We start from the raw sequence: 6,875 nt of genomic DNA, 5'->3' as shown, positions 1-6,875 counted from the left end.
AAGGAATATTGTGGCAAGAACAAAATGCCTTCGACTTCGAATTCCATTGTCATCCTTGACATACATAACACGGTTAAGACACGACATCTTTTACACAAGACATAATACTCTATTTCAAAACATAACATATTTTATACAATACATCTTCCATGAGAATATCGACCTCATGTCTATTGCGGAGCTTATGACGAATGTGGGTCCTAAGGGAGACCATAAAGTATTGATCCCGTGGAAGATGGTTGCTTTCTCGCGGATGCTGAGATGCCTGACTTCAGTAGTGACGATGAGGCGGAGGTGGCAGCCTTGGACAACAACTCCATTAGTGGGACGAGGTCCCTGTGGCTCAAACAAATCATAATTGACGACACTCTTGTCCAGATAAGGAAGATGAAGTACTCATCTTAAAGGTGCCTCTCCAGTTGTTATTTTTACAAATTCTCTCTATTCCTATTTCATCTAACGTCGTGCCGTTCTGCGAGTAATGACAACGGACGTTGACACGTGAACTATCACGAAGTTTCCTTCTATGTTGAAGGTATATAGACAATAGTGTCCTCTCTCTGACTGATCGCCTGCTTTGAACGAGAGAATGCTAGAGTGACCATGCAAGACAATTTATTATTACGGAGGCCCACATAATAACAACTTGTAGTGCATGGAAATTCTGGTGGACTCTGCGGGTCAAGCTAATGATCACTATCCATTCAAAATTCTTAAGTGTTCAAGTTTCTATCCAGTAGAACACTAACCGAGATGGTTACTATAACACCCTACAATACAGGAAGACGATACGTATTCATTCGCGTCTAAACATTTGATCTATAACACGAGTTGTTCGAGACTAGTCATCTAAAAAAACAAAACTTGTTAACCACTCATGGAGGATCTTTCCTTAACAATCTAGAATTCTTGTACATGAGTTGGTTCCTTTGTGTCTATGGCACCTTATCTTACTTATTGGAAATGAATACCATAAATTCCGTCATTTGAAATTTGTCCTATCCAAAGGGATAGTATGGCATGAGCCATGCTACAACTCCCTCATTGCATTCTATTCGACATCTATGAAGATCTTAATGATCTTGTTGGAGCTCGTGAAGCTCAAGCACTATTACCATATTCGTCACATGGGCAAGTACGACAACGAAATTTCTCTACTTCGGATGATCAAAGCCTATGTAGTATGGAATGCATACTATAGGGACGGAGGCCACTGGTTGGTTTCCCCTCCTCAACAAATTATTTCGTTTTCCACTTAGACATATGTCCAGTACACGCAAGAGGCGCTATGCATTTTGGTTGCGGTTATCCACATTATCATTTATTCAAACATGTATGAACAATACGATCTTGAGGATTTTATGACCAAATTCCTTCTTCATTCTTGGGCACATGATAGACTATATTTATCCAAAATATATGTCTAGATTCTTTTAATGTTGAATATTAAAAAGATCATGGCGCCAGGAGGATGGTCTACACCCAAAAAGGGGTTAACTAATCAACATCTCACAGTCAAACTAAAGTTCTTATGGAACAACACGAGGGTGCAAAAATTGCACAACATGAGGTTAATCGGGACGACACTAGTGACTGTACTGGTGGTACTGGTAGTTCAAGTGATTCAAATCCCGATGGATCGGGAATGAGTAGCAATGCCGCACCAGAAGATGCGACCGCACAAGGCCTTAATTTTAAGACTTTTCGGACTGTAAGCGGCAAGACCTTGATAATACGAGAGGTGTGGTAGGTTCTGTCTGCCACGTAAAGACAATGAAGTCGGTTAGTCATACTAGGAAACGCATTCCTGAGTAGACAATTAGATACACAGAGAGTCTCCTGCTGAACGCAACCTTAACTTGGTGGAATCTCCAGGTACAAACGCTAGGAAGGGATACAGTGAAGAGGTTGTCGGGGGAAGAACTCAAGGATCTTATACGAGAAGAGTATTGCTCACTGATTTAAATTTAAAGGTTGGTAACAAAATTCTAGAACTCGATCATGATTAGAGCCAATGTTGTTGGTTACACTCGAGGCTTTCATGATATCTCAAGGGTTGTTTCCATACTACGTAACACCCGAATTCAAACGCATTGCACGTTACATATGGGATTTAGCCCCGGAGATCCGAGGCATGACCGCATCATCCCACCCTACCTCGATCACTCAAACAGTAGTTACTCGACACTTTTTAAATCAACCAACATTTCACATCCTTGTTATTTAATACTGGTGCCAATTTTAGCTTCATCTCAACATTTCACATACATGAGTTTCATGGCTAGGGACGGGATTGTCCTAGCTACAATTAGGGATTGGGTTATCCTACATCTAAACATATGGTTGGGTTATACAACATCTAAACATATGGATCGGGTTATCCTACATCTAAACATATGGATTCTGTTATCCTACATTAAAACATAGGGTTCCTAAAACTTTACAGTGAAGTCCTCGCGACACAGAATTTAAAATGTACTTGGCCTAGAGCCAAGTAAGCTAGACGTCCCCTCATTCTATAGAATCGACATACGGTAAACTAGTCGAGTCGGGGAAAGTTGTTATAGGATGTTCCTTGGAACTTGGCGAGCGAAGATTCAGTATCAATCTCTTACCCGTTGAGTTGGGTAGTTTCGACGTAGTGGTTGTCATGGATTGGTTATCCGTTAACCAAGCCGAAGTCTTTTGTCATGAGAAGGTCATTCGCCTACCACCACTTAACAAAGAGACACTTGTTATTCACGCAGAGAAGCACGACACACCATTGCGGATCATTAATTACAAGAAGGCACAAAAGTGCTTACGGAAAGGTTGTATTGCCTTTCTAGCACATGTTGTCGACAAGTCGAGTTTCATATCGACTTGGTATCGTGAACCGCACCCATAACCAAATCTCCATATCGATTAGCACCTTTTGAAATGCAAGAGTTATTCACACAACTTCAAGAGTTGTTGGATAAAGGATTCATTAGACCAAGCTTCTCGCCTTGGGGAGCTCCAGCTTTGTTTATAAAGAAGAAAGATGAAACACTCAGAATGTGCATCGACTACAGAGAGTTGAATAAACTCACCATCAAGAATCGGTATCCACTATCGAGGATTGGTGATTTATTCGATCAATTGCAAGGTTCAAGCTTCTACTCCAAGATAGACTTACGATCGGGGTATTACCAATTACGAATTTAAGAGGAAGGCGTACCGAAAACGGCTTTTCAGACTCGTTATGGTCATTACGAGTTTCTCGTTATACCTTTTAGTTTAACGAACACGCCTGTGGTCTTCATGGGTTTATTGAACCGCGTGTGCCAGCCGTATCTTGACAAATTTGTCATAGTGTTCATTGACGACATTGTTAATATACTCACGATCGGCCGACGAGCATGAACAACATTTGAGAACCATTTTAGAACTACTCAAGAAGGAGACACTAATGCGAGTTTTGGATTCGTGAAGTACAATTTCTCGGGCAGATAGTGAACGAGAAAGGCATTCAAGTAGACACCTCGAAGATCGAAGCAATTAAGAACTAGGAAGCGCCCAAGACTCCAACTGAAGTCCGACAATTCTTGGGATTAGCAGGGTACTATCGGAGATTTATAGAGAATTTTTCTAAAATTTTCTCAACCGCTAACCTCCCTCACCCAATCGGGAAACAAGAAGAATCATTTCAACTTCTTAAGGATAAGTTGTGCGATGCACCAATCTTATCACTACCCGATGGTACCGATGACTTTGTAGTTTACTGTGATGCTTCGCATCAAGGATTGGGTTGCGTACTTATGCAACGGGAGAAAGTTATCGCGTACGCATCACGTCAACTGAAAGTTCATGAAAAGAACTATACCACTCACGACCTCGAGTTAGGTACGGTGGTATTCGCTTTTAAAATATGGCGACATTACTTATATGGTACTCAGTGTACGATTTTCACGGATCATAAAAGTCTTCAGCACATATTCAATCAAAAAGAACTAAATATGCGTCAGCGACGTTGGATTTAATTGCTGAACGACTATGATTGTGAAATAAAGTACCATCCGGACAACGCGAACGTTGTAGCAGACGCCTGGAGCCGTAAGGAACGAGTTAGAACTTTGAGAGTTCGAGCATTAGAGACGATGATTCACACGGATCTTACCACACGAATTCATGATGCACAACAAGAAGCGCTCAAGGAAGAACATATTCGAGCAGAAACACTTTGAGTCACATAAAAACAATTAGTGCCGAAAGAAGATGGAACTTTATAATTTATGGGTAGAATTTGGGTTCCACTCTTTGGCGGCCTTTGAGATGCTTGACTTGCGCGAAGGGCAAGTCCGAATATCAGAAACCCTCGAGCTTGCTACAACAACCCGAGATTTTCGGTTGGAAATGGGAACGAATATCGATGGACTTCATTACGAAATTACCCAGGACCTCAAGAGGCCACGACATGGTATGGGTAATCGTCGATAGATTGACAAAACCCACACACTTCTTACCGATTCGGGAGAAGGATAGCACAGAGAAACTAGCAGAACTCTATCTCAAAGAAATAGTGGCTCGTCATGGAGTGCCTATTTCAATCATTTCAGATCGAGACGGTCACTTTGTTTCATGAATTTGGAAGTCATTCCAACAGGCCTTTGGATCTCATTTAAATCTAAGCACGACCTTTCATCCACAAACTGACGGCCAGAGCGAATGGACAATCCAAACACCCAAAGATATGCTTCGTGCGTGTGTTTTGGATTTGGGCGGCAACTGGGATACTCATTTACCTTTGGTTGAGTTTTCCTACAACAACAACTACCATACAAGTATACCAACTGTACCGTTTGAAGCTCTCTATGGTTGAAAGTACCGCTCTCTGCTATGTTGGGCGGAAGCAGGCAATAAACAACTAAGTGGTTCGGAATTAGTCCAAGAGACTACGGATAAAATTTTTCAGATTAGAGACCGTATCAAGACGGCTCGCGATCGACAAAAGAGCAACGCAGACAAGAGACGGAAGCCATAATCTTTCGAGGTCGGAGACAAAGTCTTATTGAAAGTCTCGACTTGGAAGGGCGTAGCAAGGTTCGGTAAGCGTGGAAAGCTTAACCCACGATATGTAGGACCATTTGAAGTCTTAGAGAAGATTGGCACTGTTTCCTACAAACTGAAGTTACTAGAAGAACTAAGTAGTGTACACGACACATTTCATGTGTCAAATCTTAAGAAGAGTCCAACACAAGAAACGGTTATCATCTCGGAGGATGAGATTCACATTAATGACAAACTCCAATTCACAAAGCACCTGTTAAGGTCATGGACCGGAAGGTCCAGAAAATACGAAGGAGTCGTAACATATTAGTAAAAATTCGTTGGAACTCTCGACACGGACCCGAATATACTTGGGAACGTGCAGATCAAATCAAAACCAAAATACCCCTGCCTATTCGAGAATACTCCTGCAAAGGATGACTCAGCTTGAATTTCGGGACGAAATTCTCAATAACAGGGGGAGAATGTGACAACTGGCACTTTTCGGTAACTTTCTTACACTTCAAGTACTCATTTTTAGCTACATTTTTATGCGTTTTGAACATCCGAACTGCTTATTTCATGACATACACTTAGAATACTCATGGAATACTTACTTATGATGCATATGATCCATTTTTATTAAGTACATTTGAAACAGTTTAAACAATGCATCGAAACTACTAGAAAAGCACCTAGTAAACTAGTATTCCGACGAAAACGCAGGATCTGCAGAAACCATCTAAACGACATCTTTGGGACTCAGACGAAAGTCCAACATCTAATATACATTAAACCCTAACTAGGAATGCACGGGTTTTATCTAACACCTTCCCGAAGTCCGATAACACTAAAAACTACCCGAAAAGCACTAAAAGCGACAATTTCAACACTTTTCTGCAGAAATCAGCCATTTAATATTTTTGCAACATGTAAAAGTGCAGTTTAACATAGAATTCATATGAGGATACCTTCGGGTATCATCCGAACCAGTAACTACATCAATTCACACAAGTTACACAACTTAGCGTTCAAATAACGACTAACGGAAACAAAGCGGAACGAATATCCGAACAATATCAGATCTTTTTTTTAGTAACCATCTAACATTATTTGGGTCATTTAAGACTAGTTATGATCACAAAACACCTTGAAACAATTAAAACACCTAAACACCTAAGCTTCCTAAACATCTTATTACATTTCTAACACATTTAAACACTTAACATTTTTCACCAAACAAGACCCCCCCCCCCCCAGGTTGCAACCGTCCCCAAGTGGGACCCACACAAGTTGGCCACTTGGTGAAATATCTAGATATTTCACCAAGCCTTGCAAGTTGAATGTTGGTGAAAGTTTACAACTTACAATCTAAGCTAACTAAGCTCATTCCTCACACTTTACACCTTAACTTTCACCCACAAAACCTCTCATCTTCACCTCCATATTTTCGGCCAAGAACACCCCGAAACCAACTTCATTTTCAAGCCATTTTATTGATGATCAAGATGCATTATCATAGGACTTGAGAAGATCTAAGGCATTTGCAAGTAGAAGCAAGCATTTTCATCCATTCAAGAAGCTTTCAACCATTAAGGTCATCATCTTCTTTGCTTTTATCATCATCTAGATCATCCCTAGCCACAAGAGCTAGAAGTGAGCCTTCTAAATCTCTTTTTCATACTTATTTATGTATATATTGTTTAATGAACAAGTTATAACTAAAACAATCATAAAAATAAGATGAAAATACAAAGAAGCAAACTAAAAATCATGATATAAAAGATTGTTTATTTTATGATTTAAAGCTTATTACTTGCATATTTGATCTAGTTATTATGAATATTATATGAAAAACTTGTTAGATG

This window comes from Helianthus annuus, chromosome 15 (genome assembly GCF_002127325.2).
Source record: "Helianthus annuus cultivar XRQ/B chromosome 15, HanXRQr2.0-SUNRISE, whole genome shotgun sequence".
Taxonomy (NCBI): Eukaryota; Viridiplantae; Streptophyta; class Magnoliopsida; order Asterales; family Asteraceae; genus Helianthus; species Helianthus annuus.
The sequence above is the reverse complement of the archived record's forward strand: the minus strand, read 5'-3'. Positions refer to the sequence as shown.